Below are 17,444 nucleotides of genomic sequence, written 5' to 3'. Positions count from 1 at the left end.
ATGCGGCGACTGTTTGAGGAGTGCAAAAAGGTGGTGCCGTCGTCAATTTTGCGTTGTGTTGTCAACACAGGTTAATTACCAACTGTTCCTTTCTGTCTCTCTGTCAGACAAGTAGGAGTACTACATAGCAGCAGTCCTCATTGTTCAGTAAAAAGGTGTTCCTGTGGACAAATTAAATTGGAGTTGCTTTTGCTTGTCTAGTAACCTGCTTCAAGGTTACTACTACATTATATGGAGCAGTTAGTTTGATCGCTGTTAATCAGGAGGGACTTTTGAACTGTGATAAGCAGTATAGTGAAGTTTCAGTATAAGTAAGTGACAAAATTTGGGCTTATTTGGAACACGGAAATTTTACAGAATTTTCATAGAAAACAGTTTGTTTCCTACAAAGTTCTCGTAAAATTGTTCGGCTCCAATAGAGCCCTAAGGTCATGTTCTTTTCAGCTTATTTTACTAGATTATTAAAATAGATTATTTGTTTCACTTTTAAAAAATATTTTTCAAAAAAAACTTTATTCTATTATACTGCTTGTATCATTTCTTTAATTTTTTATCACTTTTCTACAATCAAGTACTAGATAATCATATACATGTCCCCCGGTGCAGTGAACCAGGGTCACACATGCAGCGGCAGCAAGGCCCAGCAATGCAGTACTAGTATTGCAATAGCAGCAAATCGCCTGGAGATTGCAAAGGTTTAGGCCGAGGGTGTTGCATTGTTTGTGTACAATGGCAATCCAGTACAGTATGGGCATACTAGTATTTTGCAAGGTTGAATGCAGTAATAATGTTTAGGGTACCAAAATTTGTACTAGGATCAGGTCCAGACACAGATTGATGGCTGGGGCAAGGGTGACAGTGGACAACTGTTTTTGTACCCCGGGATCGGGATGTCCTGTGTACTGACAGTAAAAAAAAACGGACTGGTCAGTGTTCGTGCAGCTTGAGCTGATGCATACTACTTGAGGAGGGTACATAAATACGGTTCTCTACTTAGGAGGGTGTGTTTAGTTCACGCTAAAATAATTAGAAGTTTGGTTGAAATTGGAACGATATGATGAAAAAGGTGAAATTTTATGTGTAGGAAAGTTTTGATGTGATAGAAAAGTTGGAAGTTTGAATAAAAAGTTGGGAACTAAGGGTGTGTTTAGTTCACGTCAAAATTGAAAGTTTGGTTAAAATTGGAACGATGTGATGGAAAAGTTGGAAGTTTGTGTGTGTAGAAAAGTTTTGATATGATAGAAAAGTTAAAAGTTTGAAAAAAAAATTTTAGAACTAAACTCGGCCTAAACCAGGCCTCAACATTATTGATTGATACTAGGAGGAGTGTATTCCTACTCTGAACCTTTTAAAACTTTGTACTAGTAGTACTCTCTTTATACTAACGTATAGCCAACTACTGACTTCAAATTATCTATAGTCAATTTAATAACCAATTGATATAATAATTACCTATAAACATATACTACATAATTAATGTTTAGTCTCACCTGTCATACACACATATCTTGGAGTACGTGTTACAGCTGGCTATAAATCTGTAGCATACTGCTCTTATTTCTCCTCTTTTATCACTTTAAAATACGTTTATAGCTGGCTTATAGTCTGCTATTGAACCTGCTCTAACCATTTATGGAATAGAATTCAAAATTTGTATATTCAGATATATAGTAGTATTTTCTATAGCATTGATTTTAATGCATGAAAATCTATAGTACATTTTTAGCCAATCAAATGCTTGAGAAAAAAATACAAACAATTCAAAATTTGACCACTAAGGTAACTAGTAAAAGGGAATATTTTCCCACTAACTTAATTTTGCTAAGAAAAACCTAGAAATACTTAGAGTAAGTTTAATAATATAGCCAACGGCTAACTTCAAAAGTTCATACATATCATCCATAGGCAATATAATAACCCATCCATAAAATAGTTAGTTATAGATATATAAACAACATAGTACCGACCGGAACTAGCCCGTGACGCTCCAAATTAACCTGTAAATCGATATCAGTCCCAGGAAATAGTGCTGGTATCACAGGAAGACAGATTATCACAGCAACAGAGGTCTCTTTATTATAGAGTAGAGGTACAGTCATGTTGGGCTGCGGACAGATCCCGAGCTCACAACTGCATTACAAAAGGGAAACGGAAGCCAGGACTTGGACCAAACAACACAGGCGCGACTTGGGAACTAGGCCGAAACCCTAAAACTCATCGTAGCCGGCTTACTCCTGGAAGAACTCCTCGTCAGCGGGATCTGCTTCATCTTCTTCAGCAACTGGGGGGGAATTATTTATATAGAGCAAGGGTGAGTACAGGAGTACTCAGCATGCCATGGGAAATAGGTGTTTATTGCAGGCTTCAAGGAAAGGCTGTTGTTTTTGCAATTGATTTCATTTGAACTCTTTTCTGAAATCAACTAAGTGAGTGCTTCTCAAACGACACGGATGAGACAGTGCGTCTCGTCCGGTCGGAGTATGTGCAATGTATCAGTCTTTAGATTTGAATCAAGGTTGGCACCCGGCCAACAGCTTTTCAAACGGCCACCCGGGCCAACAACTTTCAAACGGCCACCCGGGCCTAGCTGATTCCATCAGCTACAGATTTTTCAATCATCGAACCCCTTTCCACAACAGCAATTTCACAAGCAGTAGTCAAGCAAAACTACGCTAGGAATCACCTCACATCCGCCCATGACCGTGGGCACGGCTGTTCGAACAGTTTGTTAACCTCTGCAGAGGGGGTACACTTTACCCACACGACATTACTAACCCGGATCACCCAACCCGTGGGGATCAGCCACGTCGGGAGACCTCCAAGCTTTCATGACAAGGCATTTCCAAAGCCGACACAGGTTTACCATATGCCGACGAGAGGGGTCCCAGACCAACAACAGGTTAGGTCCCAGACCATACTGTGCCAGGAAGCCTATGGGTCCTCCCCGACACCACCCCGGCGAATCCACATGTCTCTCGGCATCAAGGCTCCCCTGATAAGCTAGTTACTCAGCCAGGGGTGTCCCATTCCACCCATGTGGTCGTACTTGTCTTATGTTTGGATGAAATTCCAAGGAAACGGTCCTTAAGTGCAAGAGCGGAAAACCGTACACCCGGTACGTTCCCCGGTCCGCGGTTTTGGAAATTTATTTAGTTCGCAAGCACCGACCCAGGTGTCGGGTTTTCCAAGTCTTTTGTAAAACCCAAGTTTTACCCAAGAAGTTACTCAGAATTTTAAGTTTGAAGGCGTCCGTCGATACTCGCACAGGGTGCACGAATATCGGGACGCAACTAGATGGTTACAAGGGAACATGGTATATCAATTAGCAAAGGAAGGATCAAATGCAACAAATTAGGTAGGTCCGCCGATCTGCCTTGCAGACGGGACAACAGATTAAGTGCGATCCTATCAATGCATAATATTTTTCAAGCAACATAATTAAATTTCAAATATAGGCTCAAGATGTTCAAAGGTGGCTTGCCTTGCTCGAGATCTGGAGCTTGATCCTCGAAATCCTCGCACTGCGGGTCTTCGGGCTCCGAAACTACACGCGAAACGGGACAACTCAACAAACGGCGAAAATAAAGCCCTATTAATGACCTCTAAGCGTGCCATTAGATAGATCTCGAGATTTGAGGAATTTTGGAAGTTGAACGGAGTCAAACGGACTTACGGTTGGAAGGATATTGAATTTCTAAGATTATTGGATTTTTGGTCTAAAGGAAAAGGATTTAATTAAATCCTTTTTAGAAAAGAAAAGAAAAGAAAAGAAAAGAGGGAGGGACAATAGACTTTTCTCGGGCGGCTAGGGCGCGGCCCGAGAGAAATGGAGCGGTCCGGCCGAGCTAAATGGGCCGGCCGGCCCAAGGCGGCCCAAGGCGCGCGCGCGCGGGAGGGAGGAGAGAGAGAGCCGGTGAACCGGGCTCACCACGTGTGGTCCCGGGTGGGACCCGCTTGTCGGTGACACGGTTCACCGTGCGGAGCGAGCACGCGGCGCACGCGCGCGGGCGGGGGAGGGACGCGGTGCACGCGCACGATTCGCGGTGGATGCGGATGCGGCGGGCCCACGCGCAGCCTCACGGCTCGCGGTGGAACGCGCGCACGGGGAGGGGCTGACCGGGGTCGGCTCGACCCGGCCGAGCTGGCGCCTACGTGGCTGCCACGCGGGCTGGCGGGAGGAAGACGAAGGCGCCGGCCGCGAATGGACCGCGGGCGGCGGCGGTTTCTCCGGGACGCCTTGCGACGATGAGGGGCGACGGGGCGTACACCGGGATGACGAGGGAGAATAAGAGCGAGCGAGCCAACGGCTTGGATTCGCCGGAGGGAGTCCGTCGGCGGCGGATTGCGGCGGCGGCGCCCGGCGGAGGGAAAAGGGGGAAACGGCGACGAGGTCACGAGGGGCCAATTCCCGGCGGCGAGAGCATCTACGCGGCTACGGGAATCCGATGCTAGCGTCGGATTGGGCGGAGCTACGCCGAGCGAGGCCGGCGACGAGCGGGTGCTACGGAGCTCGGGCAGCGACGGCGGGGAGCACACGGCGAGCGACGGCAACGGTCGGGGCGGCGCCGGCTAGCTACGGGGAGGCTACTCATGCTACCACCGAAAACTAAGGGGGGGAGATGGACCGAGGAGGAAGAACGGAGGGAGGCACTACCGTGCGGGCGGGGCGCAGTGACGAGAGGCCGACGGCGCGGGAGTAATCTCTCCGGCCTCGGGCCGGGGAAGAGGAAGAAGACGAGCGCCCGGAGTCCCCTTTCGCGTCCTCGAACGCACCGGCTCTCCCGGCGCTCGGCGATGAACGGCGGAGGCGAGACAGAGCACGGGAGGCGGCGGCAATGGCGCGGACGAGAAACGGGGAGGATTGGGGGGGGAAAGAGGAAGGGAGGGCGCCTGGGGCTTTAAGGGCGGCAATGTCGGTTTGGAAACCGACTTTGGGCGGTCAAGGCGCGAGCTGGCGCTCGGCGCTCGCGGCCAAATCGGCGACAGGACGGAGGGAGGATAACGCCGGCGGGAGAAAAAGGGGAAAAGGAGGGAGAGAAAGGGGTTTGCCTCCTTGCCGCTTTGGGAAAAGGAGGAGGGGAGCGGGGCGTCGCGGCAGAGGGAGGAGGGGCTCTGCCTCCGTCCCTTGGCGGCTTGCGCGCGGAGTGGCGGGGCCGAGGCGATGACGACGGCGATGACGGCGGGACGGTTTGGAGCGGAGCGGCGACACGGGCGACAGGTGCGGGCTGGCGCGGCAGAGGGTGATGGCGACGGTGACCAGGCGGTCGGCCACCACGGCACGCGCGCGCGGGATGCAACGGGAGGCGCGGCGGATTGAGCGGCGCGGCTCGGGCACGCGCGCTGGCTGTGGGGCCGAGCGGCTGCAGGCGCGGCAGAGCAGCGGGGCCGGGCGGCGCAGACGGCGTAGGCGCGACGCGGGCGACGACCACGCGGGCGCGCGCGCGAACGACGCGCGGGGAGCGGCAGCGAGGGAGCAAAGAGGAGGGCTCGGCTCGGCGGCTCACGCGCACGCGCGCGCGGCGCGCGGGCGGAGCGGAGGGGGAGGGGGAGAGAGAGAGAGAGAGAGAGCGAGAGAGATAGCCGGGAGGAAGGGGGGAGATGGGCCGAGAGAAATTCGGCCCATCGACCCTGGGGGAGACAAAATAGACTTTTGCGGAGGAATTTGATTTGGAAGGATTTGGATTCGGAATTGAACTCGACGATAGATCGGGGATTTGAGATCTTGAGATGGCACGGACACTAGACAACAAGCAAAGAAACAAATTTCGCAACTAGGGTTTTTAAGAGATAATTTTCCCGCTAGGCGCCACGACGGAACGGGCGTTACAGACCAACCCCCCTAACAAGAATCTCGACCCCGAGATTCAGCACCTAAGGGAGCAGCTCCGGGAACTCGGCGCGGAGAAGATCTTCTCGCTCCCAGGTTGCCTCATCTTCAGAGTGGTTGCTCCATTGGACTTTGTAGAACTTAATGGTCTTCCTTCGAGTCTGACGTACTGCCTCTTCAAGAACCTTGATCGGTCTTTCCTTGTAGGTCAGATTCTTTTCCAGCTCGATGTTACCCAGGGGGACTTGTTCTTCTGGAACTCGAAGACATTTCTTTAACTGGGATACGTGGAACACGTTGTGCACATCTGCGAGACCTTCAGGTAACTCAAGCTGGTAAGCCACTTCGCCACGTCTGGCGGTTATAAGGTAGGGGCCGATGTAGCGGGGTGCTAACTTGCCGGACATCCCAAACCTCCTCATACCACGGAGAGGTGATACCCGCAGGTACACATGATCTCCTTTTTCGAACTCAAGGTCACGCCTCCGATTGTCAGCGTAATTCTTTTGGCGGTTCTGCGCTGTCTTTAAACGTTCTCGGATCAGCTTAACTTGTTCTTCTGCTGCCTTGAGTATGTCAGGACCGAATACCAGCGCTTCGCCCACCTCATTCCAGCACAAGGGGGTGCGGCACTTTCTTCCGAACATTGCCTCATTCGGCGACATCTGAATACTGGCCTGGTAACTGTTGTTGTATGAGAACTCAGCATACGGCAAACAACGATCCCAAGTGCCTTCGAAATCCAGGGCACACGCACGTAGCATGTCTTCTAGGATTTGGTTTACCCTTTCGGTCTGACCATCGGTCTGCGGATGGTAGGCTGTACTAAAATTTAGATCGGTTCCGAGAGCTTCATGCAACTGTTTCCAGAACCTTGAGGTGAACTGAGTGCCTCGGTCTGACACGATCTTCTTGGGACAGCCAAATCTACATACGACATGGGTCATGTAGAGTTCTGCTAGTTTCTTTCCATCAAAGATGGTTTTCACTGGCACGAAATGAGCCGATTTCGTGAGTCGATCCACGATTACCCAGATGGAGTCGTACCCGCTAGGGGTTCTTGGCAAACCGGTGATGAAATACATTCCGATTTCTTCCCATTTCCACTCGGGAATTGGTAGGGGCTGTAGCAGACCAGCTGGCCTCTGGTGCTCTGCCTTGACTCTTTGGCAAATGTCACACAAGGCTACGTATTCTGCGACATCTCGCTTCATTCCAGTCCACCAGAAGTATGCCTTGATATCTTGGTACATCTTCGTACTTCCTGGATGAATGGAGTAGGCGGACTCATGAGCTTCCTTTAGGATGAGATCTCTTAATTCCTTCTTGGCCGGTACACAGATGCGTGGACCGCACCAAACTGTGCCTTGATCGTCTATGGAGAAATTGGTGTCTTTCTTCTCCTGTATTCTTTTTATTAACTCTTTTATCCCTTCGTCGTCTTTCTGAGCTTCCCGGATTTGCGACTCTAGGGTAGGCTGTACTGTCAAGCTGGCAGGGACACCTGACTGTACCACGGTCAGCCTCAACTTCTCCAATTCTCTGCACAGGCGATCTTGGTCAGGCCGTATTTGAGCTACATTGCAATAGGCCTTGCGACTTAGCGCATCAGCGACCACATTAGCTTTACCGGGGTGGTAATGAATTCCAAGATCGTAATCCTTGATTAGTTCCAACCATCTTCTCTGCCTCATATTTAATTTGGTCTGAGTGAAGATATACTTAAGACTTTTGTGATCAGTGTATACTTCACATCTGTTCCCGATTAAATAGTGCCTCCAGATCTTAAGAGCATGAAACACGGCTGCCAACTCGAGATCATGGGTGGGATAGTTGACTTCATGAGGCCTGAGCTGCCTGAATGCATAGGCCACAACCTTTCGTTCTTGCATTAGGACACATCCTAAGCCTTGTCTTGATGCATCACAGAAGATCTCGAAATCTTTTCGGATATCTGGCAAGGTGAGAACTGGGGCAGTGGTCAACCTTTTCTTCATTTCTTGAAAGCTGTCTTCACAGGCTGCAGACCAGTGAAACTTCTTTTCCTTCTTTAACAGCTCGGTCATAGGTCTGACTAGCTTAGAGAATCCTTCAATGAATCTTCGATAATATCCAGCTAAGCCAAGGAGGCTGCGAATCTCTAACACGTTCTTGGGCGGGTTCCAAGCAAGTACAGCTTCAACCTTGCTGGGATCTACATCGACACCGTTGGAGGAGATCACGTGTCCAAGGAATGCTTCTCGGTCTAACCAGAATTCGCATTTCGAGAATTTAGCGAATAGTTGATGATCCCTGAGCTTTTCCATTATTAGCCTCAGGTGTTCAGCATGTTCTTCCTCATTCTTGGAGTATATCAGGATGTCATCGATGAACACCACGACAAACTGGTCCAGCTATTCCATAAAGATTTTGTTCATTAAGTTCATGAAGAATGCTGGGGCATTGGTGAGTCCGAAGGACATCACTGTGAACTCATATAGACCATAACGCGTTGAGAAAGCAGTCTTCGGGATATCTTCAGATCTGATTTTCAATTGGTGGTAACCTGATCTTAAGTCAATCTTTGAGAAAACTCTTGCTCCTTTAAGTTGATCGAACAAATCGTCAATCCGTGGCAACGGGTACTTGTTCTTTATAGTCACTTCATTCAGGGCTCTATAGTCGATTATCATTCTCTCAGAGCCATCCTTCTTCTTAACCAGAAGCACTGGGGCTCCCCAAGGGGATGAGCTAGGTCGCACATAACCTTTACTCTTCAATTCTTCGATTTGTCTTTTAACTTCTGCTAGCTCATTGGCTACCATTCGGTAGGGTCTTTTTGCAATTGGTGCGGTGCCTGGTGCCAGTTCTATGGCGAACTCAATCTCTCGGTCTGGTGGCATACTCGTTAATTCTTCTGGAAATACGTCGGGATATTCACAGACTACGGGCACCGACTCCAAGGAGGTGACTTGTAAACAGGTTAAGATAGACCGACTTGCGGTAGGGGTGTTAGAGGTAAAACGGACTTGCTTTCCTCCAGGTCCTTGCAAGGTGATGGACTTTTCGGCACAATCTATCTGTCCTTTGTGCTTAGCCAACCAATCCATCCCTAGGATGATGTCCAAGCTTTGCGAGTCTAGGACTATCGGTTTGGCTAGGAAGTCAACTTCCTCAATTCTAAGGTTAACTTCCGGGCATATTTGAGTTGCCCTTATATTCCTCCCAGGGGAATGTACTATCATTGGTACACGTAAATTTTGGGTTTTCCAACCATTTCTTTTCACAAAAGCTTGTGATATGAAAGAATGGGAAGCTCCTGAATCAAACAGAACTATTGCGGGTACGGAGTTGACAGAGAACATACCCATCACAACGTCTGGAGCATCCTGAGCGGTCTCAGCTTGAATGTGGTTCACCCGGCCTCGACCAAAGTTGTTGGAAGCACAAGTACCTTGTCCACTTGCCTGAGAGCTAGGACGAGACTGAGCTGCCGCTGGAGTAGGAGTTCTGGCAGTGCTGCCATTAGCATGCCGTGAGCTGGTGTTGGTAGGATTCTGAGGGCACTGTCTGGCATAGTGGCCCATCTGGTTGCACCGGAAACACTGAACAGCTGACGGTCCTTGCGGTGACTTGAAAGAGGTAACACTGTTTGGCGCAGTATTGCCACTAGGGGCACGCTGCTGTGGCTGAGGTGCCGGACGGTTCATTTGAGGACAAGGGGCGTAGCCTGGCTGGCGGTTAGCCTGAGTGACCGACTGGTGGTATTGCATGGGTTGACCGTAGCGAGGGCGAGGTGCGCCTCGGGAGGAATTTCCCTGATGGTTAGACTTGCGTTTCTTGTATTCTTCGGTAGCCTCTTTTCTGGCATCCTCAAGTAGAAGTGCCTTGTTGATCATATGTTGAAAAGTGGGGAAGTCGTGAGCAAGCAACTGGAGTCTCATTCCAACCGCGATTCCTTTCAAGAATTTCCTGATCTTCTTCTTATCTGTGTCCACTTCCTCAGGGGCGTACCGAGCCAACTTGTTGAACATACTTAGGTACTCATTGACACTGCTGTTGCCTTGCTTAAGTCTGTTGAATTCCTCTTTCTTCATGTCAATGGTGCTTTCAGGCACATGAGCTGCACGGAAAGCCGTAGCAAACTCATCCCAAGCAATGTTAGTGGGTTCAGGGTATGCATTACAGTAATTCTCCCACCAATCTGCAGTAGGTCCTCTTAGCTGGTGAGAGGCGTAGAGCGTCTTCTCAACCGGAGTACACTGCACCAAGTTGAGTTTTCTATCAACATCTTTCAGCCAATCGTCAGCCTCGACGGGCTCGACGGTCTGAGAGAACTCTGGCGGACGAGACCTCAGAAAATCTGTCAGCTTGGATCTATTATTGCCCATGTGAGGGTGGCCATTTCCATGCGCATTGTGCTGATAACCGGCTACGGCTGCGGCTAATCCTTGCAAGATTTGTATCTGAACTGCCATTAAGTGCTGCATGTTGTTTTCCACATGAGGTGGGGAAGGGAGGCGTTCTTCTCCAGAATTGTGACTGGCAGTGTGGTGAGAGCGGTGAGACTGTTCCATCTCTGCATTACGGGAAGCTGTGCGATGCGAGCGGTTGCTGCGGCGGGGTTGCTCAACTTCTGCGTTGCGGGAAGCAGTGCGGTGCGAACGGTTGCTGTGGTGAGACTGCTCATTAGCTGACTCATGATTTGCTTCTGTCACAACTCTACCTTCTTCAAAACCGAAGCGGGCTGGCGCACGGGCTGCACGGGGGGGGGGGGGGGGGGCTAGCCATCTAAACTCCCAGAAGAGGGCGAGGTAAGAATCAGGTAAGCACTTAGGAGGGCAAGGAGCAAAGTAAATAGCAACTCAGACAGCACACACTAGGCATAAACTGGATTTTTCAAATCATAAAAACACCTGATACAACGGGTGTGGACAAGTCACAGAGCTACGCCGAGCTTGACTGTGCGCACACCACCTAGGAGAACCAGACTACCAAACAACACCCACAACAAACACACGCACGCACTACCTCGCCACGACTCCAAAAGAGTTGGCGGCGGAACAAAAGGGCCTAACACACGGACGGCTGTTGAAGACTGCCTCCTCTACTCCTCGTCAGCCTGGCTGCCTCCTGTAGTCGGCTCCTCAGTCGAAGAAACGTCGATCGGCTGACGCGAAGGGACCGGCGGAACCTGTCGAGGGCCGGCAGCAGCACAGGCCGCTGGCGGTGGGGGAGCTGGGTAGTGGAAACGGAACACGGTGGAAGAACCAACAACACGCTTCCGCGCGGTGCGGATAAAGCGTGGGCCACGGCGGGAGGAAGCAACTGGGGTGTGTCCGGGGGTGTAGGAGGGGCTAACTGGGTGTGGGTAGGGGGAGTACACTGGTGAGTACGGCGCACGCGAGCTAGGGGAGCGCGGGCCACTGGGAGTGCGGGCAGAGCCGCGGGAGCTGTGGGAGGACAGGTGGCTGGCGTGACAGAGGCGGCCTGAGTCCCAAGAGACAGTGTCAACTGAGGTGACACCCTCCTCGGCCATATGGGCCTCCAGAGCGGCGTAGCGGCGGGCAAGGGAGCGGTAAGCCTCAAGGAGTAGGTCGTGCTGAGTGGCCTGAGCCTCCGAAAGCTCAACCATGCGAGTCAGCACTGGCTGAGACTCGCTGTACGGACAAGGGTACCTGGCGTCTGCGTGGCCAGAAGGAAGGCGTGGAAGCTGCCGGAAGGCGGAGCCCCCGAGACGGTGGCTGTAGTCGTGGGCCAGGCGACGAAGCGCAGTCCAGGAGAGGTCCTGGTACGCGATCTGGAGAGTGGGCCTGGCCACAGTGAAGTGGTGTGGGCGAAGGCCAGCTCCGTGTATACCTCCACGGGGGTAAAGGTACACAGAGAGCTCACAGCGAGGGGGAACACGGTCCACGGAGTACCCCGTGTACTCGGGACACGAGAAGCCAAGGAAACGGGCGAGGTCACGAAGCTGAGCGACGTGGTGACCCTCACCAAAACCGTGGGAGCTGACGCTTGCGTTCACTGCCATCTACAATTTTGAAAGAGGGAGAAAATATTAGTAACCATTTTAGAAACAAACTATTGGAAATAAAGAAAACAAAAGAAACCTTAGCTTTTCGCAAGTAGTTTTGAACTTAGTATCCTTAGGGTCGTCCTAAACGTCGGGTTTCGCCCTAGGGCCAAGCCTGTGCTCTAATACCATCTCTTGTCACGCCCCGAACTAGTACCGACCGGAACTAGCCCGTGACGCTCCAAATTAACCTGTAAATTGATACCAGACCCAGGAAACAGTGCTGGTATCATAGGAAGACAGATTATCACAGCAACAGAGGTCTCTTTATTATAGAGTAGAGGTACAGTCATGTTGGGCTGCGGACAGATCCCGAGCTCACAACTGCATTACAAAAGGGAAACGGAAGCCAGGACTTGGACCAAACAACACAGGCGCGACTTGGGAACTAGGCCGAAACCCTAAAACTCATCGTAGCCGGCTTGCTCCTGGAAGAACTCCTCGTCAGCGGGATCCGCTTCATCTTCTTCAGCAACTGGGGGGGGAATTATTTATATAGAGCAAGGGTGAGTACAGGAGTACTCAGCATGCCATGGGAAATAGGTGTTTATTGCAGGCTTCAAGGAAAGGCTGTTGTTTTTGCAATTGATTTCATTTGAACTCTTTTCTGAAATCAACTAAGTGAGCGCTTCTCAAATGACACGGATGAGACAGTGCGTCTCGTCCGGTCGGAGTATGTGCAATGTATCAGTCTTTAGATTTGAATCAAGGTTGGCACCCGGCCAACAGCTTTTCAAACGGCCACCCGGGCCAACAACTTTCAAACGGCCACCCGGGCCTAGCTGATTCCATCAGCTACAGATTTTTCAATCATCGAACCCTTTTCTACAACAGCAATTTCACAAGCAGTAGTCAAGCAAAACTACGCTAGGAATCACCTCACATCCGCCCATGACCGTGGGCACGGCTGTTCGAACAGTTTGTTAACCTCTGCAGAGGGGGTACACTTTACCCACACGACATTACTAACCCGGATCACCCAACCCGTGAGGATCAGCCACGTCGGGAGACCTCCAAGCTTTCATGACAAGGCATTTCCAAAGCCGACACAGGTTTACCATATGCCGACGAGAGGGGTCCCAGACCAACAACAGGTTAGGTCCCAGACCATACTGTGCCAGGAAGCCCAGGGGTCCTCCCCGACACCACCCCGGCGAATCCACATGTCTCTCGGCATCAAGGCTCCCCTGATAAGCTAGTTACTCAGCCAGGGGTGTCCTATTCCACCCATGTGGTCGTACTTGTCTTATGTTTGGATGAAATTCCAAGGAAACGGTCCTTAAGTGCAAGAGCGGAAAACCGTACACCCGGTACGTTCCCCGGTCCGCGGTTTTGGAAATTCATTTAGTTCGCAAGCACCGACCCAGGTGTCGGGTTTTCCAAGTCTTTTGTAAAACCCAAGTTTTACCCAAGAAGTTACTCAGAATTTTAAGTTTGAAGGCGTCCGTCGATACTCGCACAGGGTGCACGAATATCGGGACGCAACTAGATGGTTACAAGGGGACATGGTATATCAATTAGCAAAGGAAGGATCAAATGCAACAAATTAGGTAGGTCCGCCGATCTGCCTTGCAGACGGGACAACAGATTAAGTGCGATCCTATCAATGCATAATATTTTTCAAGCAACATAATTAAATTTCAAATATAGGCTCAAGATGTTCAAAGGTGGCTTGCCTTGCTCGAGATCTGGAGCTTGATCCTCGAAATCCTCGCACTGCGGGTCTTCGGGCTCCGAAACTACACGCGAAACGGGACAACTCAACAAACGGTGAAAATAAAGCCCTATTAATGACCTCTAAGCGTGCCATTAGATAGATCTCGAGATTTGAGGAATTTTGGAAGTTGAACGGAGTCAAACGGACTTACGGTTGGAAGGATATTGAATTTCTAAGATTATTGGATTTTTGGTCTAAAGGAAAAGGATTTAATTAAATCCTTTTTAGAAAAGAAAAGAAAAGAAAAGAAAAGAGGGAGGGACAATAGACTTTTCTCGGGCGGCTAGGGCGCGGCCCGAGAGAAATGGAGCGGTCCGGCCGAGCTAAATGGGCCGGCCGGCCCAAGGCGGCCCAAGGCGCGCGCGCGCGGGAGGGAGGAGAGAGAGAGCCGGTGAACCGGGCTCACCACGTGTGGTCCCGGGTGGGACCCGCTTGTCGGTGACACGGTTCACCGTGCGGAGCGAGCACGCGGCGCACGCGCGCGGGCGGGGGAGGGACGCGGTGCACGCGCACGATTCGCGGTGGATGCGGATGCGGCGGGCCCACGCGCAGCTTCACGGCTCGCGGTGGAACGCGCGCACGGGGAGGGGCTGACCGGGGTCGGCTCGACCCGGCCGAGCTGGCGCCTACGTGGCGCCTACGTGGCTGCCACGCGGGCTGGCGGGAGGAAGACGAAGGCGCCGGCCGCGAATGGACCGCGGGCGGCGGCGGTTTCTCCGGGACGCCTTGCGACGATGAGGGGCGACGGGGCGTACACCGGGATGACGAGGGAGAATAAGAGCGAGCGAGCCAACGGCTTGGATTCGCCGGAGGGAGTCCGTCGGCGGCGGATTGCGGCGGCGGCGCCCGGCGGAGGGAAAAGGGGGAAACGGCGACGAGGTCACGAGGGGCCAATTCCCGGCGGCGAGAGCATCTACGCGGCTACGGGAATCCGATGCTAGCGTCGGATTGGGCGGAGCTACGCCGAGCGAGGCCGGCGACGAGCGGGTGCTACGGAGCTCGGGCAGCGACGGCGGTGAGCACACGGCGAGCGACGGCAACGGTCGGGGCGGCGCCGGCTAGCTACGGGGAGGCTACTCGTGCTACCACCGAAAACTAAGGGGGGGAGATGGACCGAGGAGGAAGAACGGAGGGAGGCACTACCGTGCGGGCGGGGCGCAGTGACGAGAGGCCGACGGCGCGGGAGTAATCTCTCCGGCCTCGGGCCGGGGAAGAGGAAGAAGACGAGCGCCCGGAGTCCCCTTCCGCGTCCTCGAACGCACCGGCTCTCCCGGCGCTCGGCGATGAACGGCGGAGGCGAGACAGAGCACGGGAGGCGGCGGCAATGGCGCGGACGAGAAACAGGGAGGATTGGGGGGGAAAGAGGAAGGGAGGGCGCCTGGGGCTTTAAGGGCGGCAATGTCGGTTTGGAAACCGACTTTGGGCGGTCAAGGCGCGAGCTGGCGCTCGGCGCTCACGGCCAAATCGGCGACAGGACGGAGGGAGGATAACGCCGGCGGGAGAAAAAGGGGAAAAGGAGGGAGAGAAAGGGGTTTGCCTCCTTGCCGCTTTGGGAAAAGGAGGAGGGAAGCGGGGCGTCGCGGCAGAGGGAGGAGGGGCTCTGCCTCCGTCCCTTGGCGGCTTGCGCGCGGAGTGGCGGGGCCGAGGCGATGACGACGGCGATGACGGCGGGACGGTTTGGAGCGGAGCGGCGACACGGGCGACAGGCGCGGGCTGGCGCGGCAGAGGGTGACGGCGACGGCGACCAGGCGGTCGGCCACCACGGCACGCGCGCGTGGGATGCAATGGGAGGCGCGGCGGATTGAGCGGCGCGGCTCGGGCACGCGCGCTGGCTGCGGGGCCGAGCGGCTGCAGGCGCGGCAGAGCAGCGGGGCCGGGCGGCGCAGACGGCGTAGGCGCGACGCGGGCGACGACCACGCGGGCGCGCGCGCGAACGACGCGCGGGGAGCGGCAGCGAGGGAGCGAAGAGGAGGGCTCGGCTCGGCGGCTCACGCGCACGCGCGCGCGGCGCGCGGGCGGAGCGGAGGGGGAGGGGGAGAGAGAGAGAGAGCGAGAGAGATAGCCGGGAGGAAATTCGGCCCATCGACCCTGGGGGAGACAAAATAGACTTTTGCGGAGGAATTTGATTTGGAAGGATTTGGATTCGGAATTGAACTCGACGATAGATCGGGGATTTGAGATCTTGAGATGGCACGGACACTAGACAACAAGCAAAGAAACAAATTTCGCAACTAGGGTTTTTAAGAGATAATTTTCCCGCTAGGCGCCACGACGGAACGGGCGCTACACAACACGTCATCATTAATATATGTCCCATTTCTCTCTCACACATAATCCCTCTATAAAAAAAATGGGGAAGCACCGGAAGTATGGTGGAGTCCTTGGTGCCTAACTCCACCCACCAGGGTTCAAATCGCACATGTAGATGAGCGTGTATCCTCTAAGATTGGGTTTTTAGGATAGACGAGTAATTTATTGGACCCGTGCTCTTATATTTTGAAATGGAATAATATATTTTATAAAAACTGCATATACTTCATGTGTCCCAAAGAAAGGCCCCTTTGGCATAGCTCTAGTTCCTAACTCTAATTTACCCGGAGCCGGAGCTGTGCCAAACAGTTCAGATCCTCCGTTTTTGGAAGTGGAGTTAGCTAAGCTACTCATAAAAAATAAAATACGGGGGTGGAGCTAAATTTTTGCTGCGGCACAGTTCCACTCCAATCTAAAAGACCCACTACCATTTAATTTTTCAACATATTTACATAAAAATGCCACCGAACTACCCCACCTCTCACCTCTCTTTCCCTCCCATAATCCTCACCTCTCCCACCCGGCCAGGCGCACAGGCGGCATAGTCGACGGCTTGGGGTGCGCGGTAGGCCACGGGCGGCGCACGGTTGGTGGGGGGACGGCATGCGGGCGGTGACCGACGGCGCACGTGGGGATGGCGCATGGGAGGTGTCCAGTGGCGGGCGATGGCGCGCGGCCGACAGCCGGTAGCACACACGGAGACGGCAACCTAGGGCTTCAGATTGGGGATTGCTTTTTTTCCCTTTTTTTTTTCTATTTAGATCTAGAGCTGAATGCTAGACAAACACTTTTTAGCTTGTCCCCAACTCTCATAGGAGCCCGCTCCCACTGGAGTGAGAGTTTAGAGCTAGAGGGCCAAAATTTGACCTTTTTGAAAATTTTCATTTTATTTCCAAACCATACTAGTATTGCCTTTGTCTCATAGCATAACGATCTAGTACCGGATTTAGGGTGTGGTTAGTTCACGTTTAAATTAGAAGTTTTATTGAAATTGGAATGATGTGACAGAAAAGTTGGAAGTTTGTGTGTGTAGGAAAGTTTTGATGTGATGGAAAAGTTGAAAGTTTAAAAAAAAACTTTGGAACTAAACTCGGCCTTAATATAGTAAAATAATGTGTTAAGTTCCATATTAGATTGATGGAGTACTACTTCTATATTTCGATGGAGGACGTAATACATTTTCAAACCTGTGTGTGCAAGCTCCAGGGTACTCCGATCCATACGAATACTTCCGAATACGAGACGATGGGATCTCCTCGGTCCCGACGCGCTGCAGGTGGGCCCCACCGTATCGGAAGAAACAAAGAAAATTAAATCCGAAACGCCCAGAGGCCAGAGCCTCCCCAGGACCCCAGGTGCAACGCAGCCTGTGTTCACTAAACAAATCTAGACCCTGTTTAGATCCTCTAAAATAGCAAAAGTTTTGTTATTTTATAGCACTTTTTGCCATTTTAGATCTAAACATTAGTAGTAAAAGTTGGCAATTTGGCATTTGGTATTTGCTAGCAAATTGTACCAAAAAATGCTTTGAGACCACT

The sequence above is a fragment of the Oryza sativa genome, chromosome 11 (genome assembly GCF_034140825.1).
Source record: "Oryza sativa Japonica Group chromosome 11, ASM3414082v1".
Classification (NCBI taxonomy): Eukaryota; Viridiplantae; Streptophyta; class Magnoliopsida; order Poales; family Poaceae; genus Oryza; species Oryza sativa.
Note: the sequence above shows the minus strand (reverse complement) of the source record.